This window comes from Pongo pygmaeus, chromosome 7, assembly GCF_028885625.2.
Source record: "Pongo pygmaeus isolate AG05252 chromosome 7, NHGRI_mPonPyg2-v2.0_pri, whole genome shotgun sequence".
Classification (NCBI taxonomy): Eukaryota; Metazoa; Chordata; class Mammalia; order Primates; family Hominidae; genus Pongo; species Pongo pygmaeus.
The window spans coordinates 69,610,360-69,627,865 of NC_072380.2; positions in this window are offsets into that span (position 1 = coordinate 69,610,360).

Consider the following 17,506-nt stretch of genomic DNA (forward strand, 5'->3'; position numbering starts at 1 on the left):
AAGTCAGCTGTTAACCTTAATGATCATCGCTTATACATGATACATCACCTTTTCTTGATGCTTTCAAGATTCATTTTGCCTTTGCTTTGAACCATTTAACAGTGTGTAGGTGTGTATCTCATCATATTACCTTACTTGGAGTTTGTTGAGTTTCTTGGATATGCATATTAATTTTTTATCATATTTGGGACATTTTCAGCAATTATTTATTCAAATATTCTTCCTACTCCCCTCTTTTGCCTCCTTTCTGGGGTCCCATTATGCATATCTTGGTGTGCTTGATGGTGCTCCACAGCTCTATGAAGCTGTATTCATTTTTCTTCATTCTTTTTTTTTTCTGATTCTCAGACTGTCTATCTTCAATTGCCCTATCTTTAAGTTCACTGATTTTTTTGTTCTGCCAATTCATACCTGTTGTTGAACCAATCTAGTTTCTAATTTCATTTATTTTAGTTTTTAACTCCAAAATTTTATTGGTTCATTTATATAATGTCTTCCTCCTTATTGATAACCTCTATTTAGTGAGATATTCTCATATTTTCTTTTAACTTTTTAGACATGATTTTTCTTTATTTCTTTGAACTTATTTATCATAGTTTAGTTGAAGTATTGGTCTAATAAGTCAAACATCTGGGCTTCTGTGGGGTCAGTTCTATTGACTAGTGGATTTCTCCCCTTGTGTATCAGCCATACTTTCCTCTATCTTTGCATGTCTCATAACTTATAAGTGAAAGTCATTTTAAGTAATGATTATCAAATACCAATTTTGTGAATTGTTTTTTCCCTCTTTCACAGCACTTGGTATTGCTGCTATTTGTTTGTTTTTTTTTTCATTGTTGTGAATTTGCCTAGTGACTTTCCTTGACTAATTTTATAAAGTTTGTCTTGTTTGTGCAGCCACTTGAGTGTGTCTGCTTCATTGGTTTAGTGGTCAGCTAGTGACTGGACAATGATTTCCTTAAATGCCTTGTCCCAGCCTTTGTCAGGCATACCTTCACTGTCTCAGCAATGTACAACTCTGTTAGACTTTACTTCCTGTCTCATGGTTAGCCATAGGGGAAAGTATAGGGTCTTCTTAGGCCTTTCCCCGGCATGCATATAGCCCTGTTTATGTGCATGGCCTTCTAGAATTCCTGGAATAAGTCAACACTTTTCAGGGCTCCCTATAGACATCTTATTTCTCAGTTATTCCTTTCAGGTTTTTTGTTGAGCCACTTGTTTGCTACAAATGGGATCACTCCCTCAAGCAGCTGCTATGTTCAGCAATTGCTGCTGATTATTTTAGACTAATGTCCTGGGGATTGGGTTGTTCATACTGTGTGCATCCTGAAGTAAATCAAATAAAGATAAGCCCTGGGAAGGGGGGTTTTCCAGTGTCTTAGTCAGTTCAGGCTTCCGTAACAGAATACAAAATACTATGTGGCTTCCACAGCAAACGTTTATTTCTCACAGTTCTTAAAGCTAGGAAGTCCATGTCCAAGATACTGGAAGAATTGGTATCTAGTGAGGGTCTACTTCCTGGTTCATAGATAGCTGTGCTCTCACTGTATCCTCACATTGTAAAAGGGGTGAAGGAACTCTCGGGTCTCTTTCATAAAGTCACTAATCTCATTCATGATGGCTTTACTCTCATGACCTAATGTCCCAAAAGTTCCAACTCCTAATACCATCACTTTAGGTATTAGGATTTCAACACATGAATTTGGAGAGGGGACACAAATATTCAGTTCATAACATCCAGTGACCTTCCAGACAGGTCAAATAGTGGCAACTCTCTGCAGATGGGACTTTTGGAGAACCCCAAACCCTTCCTCATCTTCTTTAGAGGCTCCTAGGCTTCTGGTTTTTATTTCTACCATGGTTGTAAGGCTGTTGGTTTCAAGACAGCTGCAGAACTAAAAGAGGAGGATAGAACATGGCAAGTTAAAATACCACAAACTCCCAGTTTTCACCACAATTCAGTCATTTTCCTTGAATAAATATTCCTTAAATTATTGTAAGCCTTTCATTAATTTCCAGAGCTCTGAATAAGTTGGTTTGGCTGTGTGTGTGTGTGTGTGTGTGTGTGCATGTGCGTGTTTGTGGTGAGCATTCTCATCGCTGTTGTAGAAGAACAGATTTTCAAAGGCTCTTATGGCAATGTTTCAGAAGTGCTTCTTCTCCATCTGTTTTTTAATATACACTTATTTTTTAACTGGCCAGGACTGGAACTCAGACCTCAGTAATGTGGCTCAGTATTCACTTAGGGCCACACCTATTGTCTTATTTTCTGAAATAAGTTGTAATGAGAAACCTTGAGGCAGAGTCACTGCTGGTCAGGGAAAGTAGCCAAGTGCTGCTCAGTTGGAAGGTGCTCTTGGGTACAACTTGCCGACTCTGAGAAACCAAGGAAGTGCTCCTCCCATTGAAAGGAAGACAGAAAGGGAGGAGGGCAAGGGTTCCGATCTCAGGCTAAATTCCTGGAGCCCAGGAAACTGAACATAGAAGTGAAGCTAATGCTTCCTCAAGTTGTTGGGAGTTATTGGCCTTAGAGAATAAAGGAGACTAAAGAGAGGTGCATGAGGGGCAGAACACTACCAGTTACCAGCAGCAGAGAGTTGTTCCCATGGCATTGCGAGAGAAAGGGGAAGTGAAGGCAGCATGAAGGAAAGGGAACTTCCTTCAAGTCCCAGTTAATACTGAATATTTGCCAATACCTGGCTGCTTCTACCTGAGGGACATAAGTGAGTTGGCACTTCCTATAAAACTTTCCTATTAGTTGTTTATTACATTTTTTTTTACATTCAACTTTATCAACATATTTTCAAATGTTCAGTTGTAAAGGAAATTTTTTTTAACTCTCTCTGGAAGCTTGGATGTTACTTTATTAAAACTTGAGTAGCATATGGACAAAGCAGTGAATACTTCTCCAGTGTCAGAGTTGAATTATCCAAAGCAGTTTCCAAATGAGTGATACCATTTTTCATCCCTTGTTACATGCTTCACGGGCACTTCTGGTGTTGCTGGTGATGGTAGTTGTTGACTTTGCCTGTGTGCAATTAATTTTCAAGTGGGCTGGCTCATGTGTGTTAAGATATATATCTTCATTCAGAAGAACTACTGGATAATGAGATCAATTAATTTTTGAATTGATTTCTGTTTCAAAGATCAGGGCAGCAAGGAGTAACCAAACACTCCTTAGTATTAAATGTTTCATATTATAATACCCTGGAAATGAGTATATTTTGAGGCTCTTGATAAACACTTCAATTGTTTACCATAAAACAGAATAAGATTAAAGTCAACATGGAAGTGTAGGAAGGAGAGAGATTTATTTAAGTTTTGAGAATTATTTGAATCAATTTAGACATACGGATAAAACATTAGTGAATTAAAAAAAAAAAAAAAACCTTTGGAAAAAATCCCTTTGGAGGATTCATCCTCTAAAGACATTATACCAAAGATAGAGATTTCTGCCAAAACTCATCCACCCTGGAGTAGGGCAGTGCAAGAAATGCCACAGGAAAAACAAATGCATAAGTACTCCTTTAGTTGGGAAATAAAGAATTTGTCAAAGGGATAGAGTGTGAATTTTTTTTTTTTTTCTTTTTAGACGGAGTCTCATGCTATCGCCCAGGCTGGAGGGCAGTGGCGCGATCTTGGCTCACTGCAAACTCCGCCTCCCGGGTTCGCGCTTCTCCTGCCTCAGCCTCCCGAGTAGCTGGGCCTACAGGCACCCGCCACAGCGCCCGGCTAATTTTTTGTATTTTTAGTAGAGACGGGGTTTCACCGTGTTAGCCAGGATAGGCTCCATCTCCTGACCTCGTGATCCGCCCACCTCAGCCTCCCAAAGTGCTGGGATTACAGGCGTGAGCCACCTCACCCGGCCAGTGTGAATATTTTTTAAGAAAATTTCTTTGTGGGGAGAGAGTATGAATTTTTACGTAAAGGAAAGGTATGCTGCCAAAGTGTGGAAAGAAACTTCTCATTTATAGAAACTTGGGAATCCCAGGGCGTTGCTTGGTAGGGCTGAAAAACTAGTTACTAAATGGTAACCAAGTGTGGAACAGGAAGTTAATAGGTCTTCATGGCAGAATTAAAACTATACCTGGAGGCAGGATAGGGTCAGTTAGCAAATCAAGCAATGTAAAAGATGTTCCCGTAAGGCTGTCGGTCCAGAAGGTATTTAAAGCTAATTAGGAAATGAAACCTGGTCAAACTCGGTGGCTCAAGCCTGTAATCCCAGCACTTTGGAAGGCTGTGGAAGGTGGATTGCCTGACCTCGGGACTTCGAGCCCAGCCTGGCCAACATGGTGAAACCCCGTTTCTACTAAAAATACAAAAAAGTTCTCCTGGTGTCATGGTGCACACCTGTAGTCCCAGCTACTTTTGAGGCTGAGGCATGAGAATTGCTTGAATCTGGGAGCGGGGGGCTGCAGTGAGCTGAGATCACACCACTGCACTCCAGCCTGGGTGACAGAGAAAGACTCTGTCTCAAAAAATAAAATAAAATAAAAGAAAATAAGGAAAATGAAATCTTTTTTTCCAGGCAGAAGCTTGAGTAGTGGAGCCCAGGGAGGATTCCATCCTTCACTCTCCCAGCTCCCAGGAAGGGCACTTTTTGGCCAGCACATCTTGTAAGCCTTATTCTCCTTTATTGGTGCCCCACTTGGGTGTTTATAGAAATGGACAACCAGTTCCTCAGGTTCTATCCTTAGTCTCTTCCTTTAAGGTAGCTTGGCCTGAGGCCCCCTTTTCTTCCTTTCTTACCTGTTCAAGGAAGAGTGCATAAGTGGGCCTGGGTGCTGCAGACATAGGAGGGTTGGTGCAAAGTTGCCCCTCTGCTCAGTCTCAACCAATGGGGTGGTGGCTGTTCCTGGACTCAGTACAGCTTTTGGGCTTTGTCACCCACCAGACCCCATGTTTCCAGGCAGCAATGGCACCCCCAAATTATGTCTGCTCCTCTGGCCATGCCCATGAAGAGAATTCCCCCACAGCTTTGACCTCAGGACTGGGCGGCTCCATCATTACCTTCCCACTAGTGCTTCTCCCAAAAACACACCTGGATTATCCATCCATATATTTCTCCTTTCAAATAATCCCACAGCACAGTGGCGTGCCAGTGCCTCCTTCCTCTCTGCTTCCCCTCCACTTTGCTTGTGCAGAACAGCTTCATCTCCCAGTGCCATCCCAGGGCCAGATCCCACAGGCTCATGCTTCCCCAGGGCAAAGCTTAGCAAAGCATCTCTTCAACCAAGGCTAGGCCCTTCACAGAATTTTCTATTAGCTGCTGGAAAAATGATACTTCATTCAAATAGTTGGAATATGCCTGTCACATCTAGAAAAGCTGACCATAAAATGCCCTCCCTCTTTAAGAGGGGCTCCAGATAGGCCATGGCTTCTTACTACATTCTCAATGCCTGATACATGGTTGATTCTCCATTACTATTCTCAATTGCTTGTTCAATAAATGTATAAAATGAATGAACAAATGAGATCTATGTATCTGGGCATCAAGAGGGTGAGAGAGAGAATGGGGGATACATTAGGTGACAAGAAGAACTTTGTATGACATTTTCTTTTCACCCTTCACCAAGAAAGGGCTGGGGAACAAGAGCTCCGTTCTCTTGACACAGGCCCAGGTGGCAGCTTTGAGGCTCTCCAACGCCTAAGTTATGGACAAGTGGGGCCTCCCCTGCTGGGTATGGAGAGCAGGCAGGAGGGCCACAAGAACCTTTACATGCGTGTCTAAAAAGCCCAGGCCATTTCCTGGAGAAGCATCATCAGGTTCCTCCTGCAATCCCCACAGTGATCAAGAAAATCAGAAAATCAGGACAACTGTGCTCACCCATTCCCTATTGGAGCAAAATCTTGCTTAGAGAACAGATGGGGAATTAGTCAACACAAATCAGCATCAACAATGGCACTCTTTGACTTCTGGTGTTGAATGCTACAGAAGTCTCCTGTTTCCCCACCTTTGGGACCGCAGATACAAGAAGCACAGGATGCTCCGGGAAAAGAGCTCCAGTAGGCGGGACTTGGAGGCTCTGGAGGTGTCTACTTTGCTGAGCACTGCCCCACTGCAGCCTTGCAGTGTCGGTAGTGAAACAGGGTCACCAGTGTTGAATGTCACCCTGGCACAAACCTCTTATGACTTATCTTTGGCCTCCGATCCAAATGTGTAAATGCACCTCCCTAATGCCCCAGTCACTGCCTCAGCCCTGAGGACGGTTTACATAATCTCCAGTATGCCAGAGAAAGTGGAGACCCTATTCACAGGCATGAGAGTTTCAAGTCTCAAACTATTCTAGATCCTATAGGTGGCAAAAGCAAGAATAAGCCTACATGAATAAAGGGATCTTTGAACCAGAGAATTGTTTATTTGGAAAGGTCTGGAGAGGTCATCCATCCAGCTTTCTTATTTGGAAGGAAACAGTGAGGGGAAATGTCTAAGTTCTTAGTGCAGTGCTCTTTAGCCCTTTGAAATTAGTCAATGGGATTTTGTATAACTTTATTCTTGATGGTTTTTACTGTAAGCCAAACCTTTTTTTGATTTTCCAATATACAATTAGATTAATGAATATGCTTTTGCCAGCTCCATCCACAGAGCCCCTGACAAGGCTTGCATGCATATTCCCAGGAAGGACAGGGTCCTGACTCTGGTCTGTGGCATGGTTGGGAGGGAGCTGTGAAAGTGTTTTTGTCATGCCCTGCAGCTCCTTCTGGCATGTGAAATTGCCTGATAAGCCAGCTAACCGAGTCTGCAGCAAAGGGTTTATTGAAGTTCAAAGAACAAAGAAACAGACATTCAAAGCAAAACACTGGTGGATAATTTAAATCACTTTATTGATCAGCACCTTTTTCTTTCGTGGTACTAAAAAAAGACTTTTAATAGGAAATCTATACAGCTTATCTGTGAATATCTACCAGGAATTGATGATCTACTAAGGGAAGTCTAAGAATTTTAAGAAGCTTTATTTTCTGTAATTGTGTTTACTTGAAAAGAATATAAGGAGCTTGTTGAGGATAATTGAGGCTAAAAAGTAAGTAATTAAGAAGCAATCATTGTTGGTTACAGACATTAGTCAGTTACGAAAAGGAAAAGCAAGCTTATAAAATAACTATTTGAATAGACTATAATATTGATAAAATTAGTCTAATACCAGTTATTTTTCCTGAAACTAAAGATATTTATTATGACTACAAAATAGGGGTTTCTATTTTATTAATTAGGCTAATGTTTTCTTTTGTAATTTAAAATTTTATAAATGTTTTCTTCTTTGCTTTTAAAAATAGTTAATGCATGCATATGTTAAAAGTTCACTGTGTCCATAAAATTATAGGATGATAAAGGAGTCTCCCACTTTTCCTGCCCTTTACCGACCAGTGCCCTGGTCATCAGTGCAGCACTAATTTTATCTACACACATAGGCAGAAAGGTGGCAGAATCTTGGATTGAATCAAGTTTTGGTATCACTGTGCCCTAGAATAAGGAAGAAAGCTAACAGGTGATGATTTGAAAGTAGAAACCTTGAAATTGAGACTTGTTATTATTACTTAATTAAATACTTACTATTAATATAAGACATGCGTTACACTAAGCCTTTTATTTGGATTACTATTTAATTATTCTAACAACCCTCAGAATTATTCTGATTTTGGTGCTAAGAAAACAGAGGCTCAGAAAAATTATATAAACTTGTTCCTGTTCCTGCAGGTAGATAGATGTGAGACAGCAGTTTTAAGCAAAATTAAAATTACTCCAAAGGACTTCATGGTTACAGAATACTTTTTAAAAAAGATATTTCCTGGGACTAAGTATTTTTCATGCAGTAGGACTGAGTTAACTTTTAAATATATCTGCATATTTGCTGACCCTCTTCCCATTAAGAGATTAAATATTCGTCCCCTCCCCTTGAACCTGGTGGGACTTGGTGACACTATGAGCATAATATGGTGGAAGTGACATTTTGTGACTTCCAAGGCTGGGCTGAAGAAAGCCATGCAGCTTCTGCCAGTCTCTTTGTCAGTCTCTGAATGAAGCCTCTGCTCTCCCCTCCCCGCCTCTCAGCCATGGTAACACACACATGAGCAGGAAAGCTTTTGGAATCACTACTGCTTCAATCACCATCTAATTACAAGTTTGTGAGAGGCCTTGAGAATAATAATAATGATGACTGATTGTAATTGTTTAGCCCATTGTTTTGAGGTGGTTTGTTACACGGCACTATATAAGTGGAAAAATGAACAACTGTGGCAAATTTAATATACAGAGATAGAACAGGGTCTTGAGACAAATAGCACTTATCAGCCCTAGATTTTATTTTATCCACACAGGTTCTTGCTAGAGACAAAATGACAATAATTTAATGTGATATTTAAAAAATAAATATGATCAGATTTCTATTAGTACTGAAACCTTTTGCTTTTGATTCTTGGCCTGTTCTACAGGTTATGTCTGATGTTAATCCCCTCAGCAATGATCCATGTCATTGTATGGCTTCTCAGTTTGACTTGCTTGGTTGTTCTGGTTTCATCTAGGATTGTCACCAGTGGCCGAGACTAAAATTTTCCAGAAAGATCACTGCTGCATCAACAGCTGTTTATTTCTTATAAAAATGCTCAATGCAGTGAAGGAATGTGCCTGCGTACAACAGTGAGTACAGTTGTGAGAAGCACAGTGGATATTTTTAGACCTAGCATTCTTTATATTTATCCACTTAAAAAATATATTAGTTTCACCTAGATCTAGGTAAAATAGTTTGCAAAAAGATTTTAGAATTGGGCAATTAGTTTTAATTCTGACATCTTGGGCTTTTCACTTTTTCTTAGGCCCTCCTCGCTGACTTCATTATTTACTTAATCTAGCATCCATCTTAACCTCAGTGTGAGCCCCTTGCCTTTGAAAACATGTCTTACTTTGTTTATATCCTTACACCTTATTTGTATGAGTTTAATAGATTACTATTGATGTAATCAGGTAGTTCTGAGCTGGATTTTGAATAATAGTGAAAATTAAGTGTGCACTGATACAGGCAGCCATCTTTGTACTTGTCACTTATATTCTCTGGAAGTTTTCAGGTCCTCCGGTGGACAAAGTTCAAATTGAGCGCTGATCTTCATGATGTTTGTTGCTGTTGCACTGGGTAAGATCATTGCCACATGAAACAAAAACCAGTGTGTTTGTTTAGACTCACCAAAAAAACCGTGGGGTGTTGCAGGAACCCATGGACCTGAAAACAGCTTTAGGAAAGGTCTGGAACCAAATGTTGGGTTCCTCTCTCACTGTGTCTCTTGTCTCAGCTCCTCATGGTGTTTCTGCTTTCCCTCCTTTCTCTGTGGCCAGCTTTCTCTTTTCCCCAGCCATGTCCTAGAAAATGTGACAATCCCACAGCTCTAGCGCTTCTCTAATTTTTTACTGAGCGTATTCTTCCAGGCTGCTTGAGCCCAGTTCATTTCTGCAGCCACAACTATGGCCAAACTTTGCTCCAATAGCCGCTTGACTAGCAGAAAGAACCACAAAGCCTTTGAGACCAAAGAGGAGAGGCGAGGCTCTTCATTTGGGGAAAACTTATGCTTACATTATTCTTATATAGTGGCAGCTATGGGAGGCACTAGATAACTGGAAAAACTAAGAATCTAGAGTTCTGGAGATTGCAGGTCCAAAAGTTGCACGTGCCTCTGTGTCTGGCTTCATCCTCTGGATGAACATGTCCCAGTAGCCATATATCTGAGCACCCAAGTGTGATCATAAGTCATATCTGGCAAATAGTATCAATAAGTTAATTTTTTACTCCCTCTCAATTATTCTTATTAGTAGGGGACCCTGGAAGTGCAGGAGGAGCAGGGGTGGAGAAACAGCTTGGAGGGAGTCTGGAAGCACGAACTTCTGAGTGTGAGCATTGCCCTCTTATCTGACTCATGTGTCTCAACACATTCCTTAGTTCCATTATATAAACACAGCTGTCAGAAGACCGCTCTTAGGATTAAGTGTATGTTTGTGTGGTGTGTGTGTTGCTGTGGGTGGATTCTGAGATACATAGACCTCAGGGGACGAACCAAGAGGACCTAATTGAAGGGGTTATTTTAAAATTCTTCTATAATAAAAGTGGATGAGAGGCCAGGCACAGTGGGTCATGCCTGTAATCCTCACACTTTGGGAGGTTGAGGCAGGTGGATCACCTGAGGTCAGTAGTTTGAGACCAGCCTGGCCAACATAGTAAAACCCCGTCTCTACTAAAAATAAAAAAATAAAAAAATAGATGGACATGGTGGTGGGTGCCTGTAATCCCAGCTACTTGGGTGGCTGGGGCAGGAGAATTGCTTGAACCTGGCAGATAGAGGTTGCAGTGAGCCAAGGTCATGCCACTGCACTCCAACCTGGGTGACAGAGAGAGACTCCATCTTTAAAAAAAGCAAAGCAAAAAAAAAAAGAAAAAAAAAAAAGGCAGCAGCTCTGAGTGTGAAATACTTTTAGTGACACCTTAGCCAATTAGTTTTGCTTATAAGTATTTTTTTACATATGTAAAATGTGAAGTGATAAAAACTTCAAGTCGTAAAGAATTCTTTCAATAAGCAAAAGTAAAAAGAAGTTATAATGCCAGGCATGGTGGCTCACGCCTGTAATCCCAGCACTTTGGGAGGCCGCGGTGGGCAGATCACTTGAAATCAGAAGTTCAAGACCAGCCTGGCCAACATGGTGAAACCCATGTCTCTACTAAAAATACAAAAATTAGCTGGACATGGTGGTGGGCGCCTGTGTAATCCCAGCTACTTGAGAGGCTGAAGTAGGAGAATCACTTGAACCCGGGAGGTGGAGGTTGCAGTGAGCTGAGATCACAGCACTGCACTCCAGCCTGGGCGACAGAGTGAGACTCTGTCTAAAACAAACAAACAAAAAAAGTAGATGGGAAACTCATGATTAAGTGGGGTTTCTTTGCTATAACATATGCCTGAGCTTTGAATATACTTATGCTCACTGTGACAGTAAATAAATGTCAAAGAAGGGATGTTAGTGTGCCCTGTTTCCTGAATTTATTTGATTAATAAACCTTTCTTTTCTGGAGTAACTAACGGGTTCCACAGGTCACAATTTGACAAGTATTGTACAGTTTTGTGTTTGCACTTTGTGGATGGTTATATAGAGACTATTCAATGAATGTAATCACCTTAGAAGCTTTATTCACAGAGGCTCTAGCCAAAGCATTCTGGCAGTGGGGTTATCTGATAATATTGGTGCTGCCACATACTACCTACTGTGGAGAAGCACAGATTTCTGAAGCTGGCAATCACTCAGAAGCAGGGTGGCTCCCTAATCAATGCCCCTTTCCAACAACTATTTACTATCCAAGTCAAGACACAGTGCAGACACCTGTTTCACTTTGTTCTACTTCACAGTCAATATATGACCTAAGAATCTGAAAGCACTTGGCTATCCTGTGCCTCACACACAACTAGGTTGAGTCCATGGAATGAATTAAGCAAGTTCAAGCCTGGTTTCTTAAATCCAGTTTGGGCTAGAACACCCTGGAGAAGGAGGATGGAGGCCTCATTCTTGTGGAGCCTCCTGTTTTACTCTCAGGCGCTTTAGCAGTGAAACCTCTCTTCTTGATATGCAGATTTCTTTATACTCTGCTGACTATCAAATACTGTGTCTCATGAAACTGACTCATTTCTCAAACACTGAGTACCTCCTACTCTCATAGGAATGATTCCATCCAGCCTCCTCAGTATGGGCCTTATTTATACATGCTCTGACAATATTGCTGATTTCTTTTTTTAATGAGTTTAAATAGATATCTCCAGATGAAGTACTTGCCTTAGCAATACATATGCCGATGAGCCTCCTACATACCTTATAATTTGTGCAGTTTTCCATGTGTGGGCATCTGAAATTAAAGCATTCTGCCTGTTCTTTTCTTGAAAGCACCTTCATTAACTTAAAACCTCTGTGGCCTCTTTACCCAACATTCATCAAAATGATATGATTGTAGAATGTAATTTAATTGACACGTTTGCCTGTCAAGATGTTTCTATGGCTACTCTTACCTGCTTTCTCTTCCTCTAGTTGCACCCATGCTAGGCCTCCCTCCACCTTGCTGCCCTGTGTGTCTGATCACATGCAAAGCCCCTTGCTTTTCACCTTCATGATGCTTTCCTAGAATGCTCCTTCTTGATCCCCCTGTGAACAATTGTTCAACTAAGGTAGTCTAACACAGTCATTTTTATCATCTATACCATTTGGAAAATAAATGTGCCTTCTAGACACTGCACTTGTGAAATCCAGTCAAGTGGATCTGCACCTACTTTAGATATATCTTGCAGGGACAGAGATAGCTTGGAGTTAGAGAAGGTTGTGGTGCCTGAGAACCCATTTTTAGAAAAAAATAGGTCTCATTAACCAGTTTTATTAGAGATTTGGTTGTAATGAAATAAACACAGGCTTGAAGTGAAGAAAGTCTGCCTAAACTATGGCCAAATTAAAGTCACTGGATAATGAAAACTTCTAAAATTTAGAAATAAATCTTATTCTTTGTTCATTTGTTTTCTCAGAATTCAAGCAATTCTAGAGAAAGCACTTCTCAGACTTGAATAGTCAAAGAGATAGTGGTTAATGTACTTTTTTGAATGGTTCATTGGACCATAAGACTGAACACACAAAATAACTATGGCCCAAAATGATCTAATCCATAACTTGAATAAAACTGTTGTTCCTGTATTTTTTTAATGTCCTTGAGTAATTAACACATATGTATACTTGTCACAGAAAACCATGGTGGTGCATTCAAGTATGGATAACTCTCTTGTAAGTGTGATATCAAACCACATGTTGTCAAGTAACCAAATCATCTACTTGGTGGCAGAGGCTATCTTTTGAGGAAGTAGAGCATTTCACAGATTATTAGACTGCTTCTCAGTCTGGAGAGAACTGGTATAGAAAAGTGAACAGGAGCCAAATCAGTAAAGAGGATTCGACTTTGATTGAACAAAAATGTCTGCTCTCCACTCAGGAGTTTCCATTTCAGATAAATGGGAGCCTGAGATCAATTCAAGCAAAAGTGAGATTGAAAAGGAAATCAGTGGCTGGAAAGGTGGGAAAATATGAGAGGGATTTGAGAGAAGGAATGTATGAACAGATCAATGGCTACTAAAAAGGCGCTTTTGAAGTGAGATTTATCAGAGATATTGGGTGAGGTAACATGAATCCATAAGCATGTATAAGGAGCTTCTTGACAGGATACCTCGGGCAAGAACATCCCTCCTGGCATGGCTGTTTTGGCATTACCCTCAGAGGCTAGCCTCTGGTGGGCCATTTCTGGTTCATTAAAGAGCCATTCTCTTCATAACTCAATTGCTTCAAATTCTAACCAGGAAACCATATGGAACATCAACAGTGCTGTTATTTTGATTAAATATGGAAAAATAATCATCCCTGCCTTCAGTTAGTAATATCATATCCGAGGTTTGAGTTTCTCCCCTCTTAAATAAGTTCGTTCAAGATTGGCGACCAAAGTGTCATAACTTTACCCCTGGGGAAGACAATCATCACTATTCCTAATGTAAACTGGTGAGATTTTACACATTTGTAATTCTTATTCCACTAATCTCCACAGAAATTGGAAAGAGATTCCACTGTGGCATCCAAGAAATCTGAATGCATGTAAATTCTACTGAATTTGTGGATTAAAAAAAGTGTGATGGAACCTTGATGTCACAAACAGTGAGATACATACTTAGGTCACTTCAGTCAGAAACCAACAAGGAAGGGATTAAGTTGAAGCTGTACTTGATTCTCATTTTTGTCTAACCTTGAAACTATAATATCTGATTAACAACTTTCAAGTAATCAGGTTAATTGAAACGGATTCATGCTGGTGCTTCAAAATCATTTGTTTACAAAAGTAGAATGAAAGAAAGAAAAAAATCTGTTATCCTCTAATAATTATCATAATTGGACAACAATTGTTAGCATTTGAGATTGATAAGTAAATTTAGATATAAAAGAAACAAAATAGAGTCATAAGATGTAGTCACTGGAAGGGCTATGATTTTTCATTTAGGAGGAGCGTGAAGTTCTCCTAAACCTCATGCTCAGGTGAGGTTAGGAAGTGCATCTGCAGAAACTGAATCAGGTCCTCTCCTCTCCCATCCAAAGCACTCTCCCCTGTCATGCTATTGACTATTGCAAGCAGGAAAGCCTTTCTGTTAATATGGTCATCAGAAAAAAAAAAAAAAAGTCATTTGAAGCTTATTTGTGCTGTGTTCAGATGCTTCTCCCTCAAAGAAAATGATTCCCTTTGAGTCAAAGAGGAAGATATTTAAATTTCACTGCTGAGTAGCTTACTGATTTACTTAAAAATTTTATCCTTAACTTCCTCATAGGAAAAAGGAATATCTTCCTTACAGAGCTCTGTGAGGACTCAGTCAGATGTTTATGGAGCATATACCCGGTGCTTGGCTCATAGCCTATCCTCAATGCACACATGTCCTCCCCAAAAGTAGTCTGCTTAAAGGGCAAATACTTCCTATCAGCTATAGCATGTTTTCAGAGAGAAAAAATATCCCAATTAATAGACTATTGATAAATGTATAAACCCAGGCCTTAAACTACTGGGATGAGAAAAAACAATTTATTTAGATAAAAATATTAGGTCATCCTAGAAGACTGGCCTTAATTGTGCTATACTTTCCTCTTGATTAAGATTTCATTGTTGAATTTTAAGTTTGTTTGACTTGCAGGAATAAGACAGTTTGGCATAAACATTGTTTTTATAACATGAGAAATCCTGCCTGGCACACAGACATGGGCTCCGAATTTTTTAAAGCCATTCCAGCAAATGTTTCATCTGCAAAAGCAAACCTGAAAGTCTCCAGCTTACTATCTTAGCTCTAGAGCTCATGAATTAACGGATTCAGGTTGGATACAAATAGGATTTCTTGCACTGTTTACATGCACCCAATCATTGTTTCTCCTGTTGACTTTATTAGTGGAAACACTATCACTACCAATCCTATTGGTGACTTTAATACTCTTTCTAGGAGACGATATTACACAGAAAAGCAAATGAACTTCAAACATTTTGAAGAACACAGAGTTTATGACTATAGATTGTGCTTTGCTATTTTTAGTATGTCCCAATGGCTATTGCTTTTTTAAGTGAACACCAACACTTAACTGTTGGACATATCTAAGGCTATGATTCTGTGTCAAAATAAGATTATTGAATTGACCCCGGAGACAAAAAGATTTTGCATAAGTTCCTGGGGTTCGTGATGCCTACTATCTATGCTCCAGTGCTTCCTTGATGGGTTGTCCAATCAATGATCTTGCCTCAGATTATCTACCCACTACCAATCAGAAAATAAAATTAGAGATTTAAAGTTGGGAGAGATCATGATGTTCTCAGGAACTCATTCATCACTTGAAAGTTGGGGAAACTGAGGCAAAGGAGAAGCAAATGTTTTGCCTGAGGTCATACAGCTTGTAAAGACAGACCGAATTGCATTCCAATGCTTATTCCCCCAGGGCTACTTGCACATGAGTAACTGACCTGCTTCTGCATTTGGGTCTTCCCAGTCCGTTGGGTGGGTTCTTCTTTCTTCAGCATTATTCAAAATTAAACCATGAGTTCATTTGTTACTCTACCCACTTCCTTGGTGATCTCTTCCACTCCCTTAGTTTCAAATATTTTCTCAGTGAAAACATTCCCCCAGATGCTCTTGTTTCTGGCCTGAACTCTACTAAACATCTTTCAGTCAGACATATCACTAGAGCCCTATACACTCTGGCTGTTACATATTTATCATCATTTCCATGATGACTGGCAAAATTATAAGCTCTACAGCTTTGCTCTGTGCCTTTACTCTGGTAAATTTTTCTCCACATCACACTTGTTGAAGTTTTACCTAGACCCTGTCCAGGTAAAATCTTACTTTTTCCTGAAAGACTTCTCTAGTGTTCTTGCTTCTAGCATCCCTTCCTGCACCCCATGCTTGAGTAGCCTATGCTGCTAACAGCTTCCTTCTGTATTAAATCTGTGGTGCAGAGCCTTTGAATGGAAAATGGCCAAGCTTCTGTGCTAGCTTGGCATCAGGTACAAACACAAGCAACTAGCTGAGTGAGGTATTTACTCTGGATTATATATAATCATAGGAAAACTGATTTCTCAAAGTTATATAAAACTTAGGAAGAAAACAATGTGAGTAACCAAAGTCCATTTATGCCTAAAATATTCTTTGGAAAATACCCTCTGACAATTTATTATTTGCTTAAAAACAAATTAATATAATTGCATTGCTTATAAAATGTAACCTTACTTGACCGCTAATATTGACCTAGTTCTCTTTTCTGTTTACATTATTTTGAATTTACTGGTAACATGAACCTTGGAAAATCCATCAATACAAAGAGTTTCTGTTTCTATTGATTTGTCAGAGAGGTGTTCTGGTAAATTCTCATTGTAATCAAAATAACTTTTAAAGGACGATGGTTTCTTGATGTATTTTAAAAGTTATCTTATACTATGATAAGTATCTTAAATCAATTTGTGAACAGTCAAAATTGCTTCCCTTAAGAAATGTCAGAAATTAATAAATCTCAGGATTATTAGAGTTTGACATTAAATAAAGCCTTCTTATTTCTGCAAAAATATGTTGGGTCCTAATGAATTACTTGTATTTTAGATAACTTTAAGGCATGAGAGTTTCCAGTCAATAACTCTAAAGGATCTGAATTTTTACCCTATTTGCAAGCTAAAAAGTTAGTCTACCAATTTTATAAATGCTGGAAGGTGGCACAAGGTGACTCCTGTATCACAGACAAAACAAATATTACAGTAAAAGCAGTAGATAAAGTATCAATATTTTTTACCAGTTTCCTAGCTGTGAAAATGGCCAACTGATACTCCCATCCAGTAGGATGTGTTATGGGAGAAGAACTCCAAGCTCAGGAAACCCAAACTTTCTATAATGGGGAATAGGCTTGCTTGAACTTTACACTAGAGAGACTTTAATCTTGTACTAAATAGTAAATAAACATGCCCTTTAACTGCACAGAGGCACAATCTCTATATTCCAAGACTGTTCACTGCATAAATATAATTTAAAAGATAATCTAGAACAAATGCAGTCAGTGTCTCTGCTTGGAAGACATGCAGAAACACAAACAAACAAACAAAATCCATGAAGAGTTATCTCCCAACAGATAAATATGAAGATATCTAAAAATTGAAAGTAACTTTCTTAATTAGAGTCACTCACTTTGAGTTAAGAAATATAACTGTGTTGTGCGGATAAATACTTCAGTGAAGAGAAAAATTTTATATTATTTTGAGAAAAATAGTTCTTATGAAGACAGACTTGCCATTTTTATCATTTAGCTGACAAAGAGGAATGCTCAACATGTTCTATTTCACATCTCAAATGGAAACTACTCACATCCTTAAATTCCAGTGCTAAGGAAACAAAATGAGTTGGAACAAACCTTACTGTTCTGCATCCCAGAGTACTCCTGCCCTGGGAGATGTTA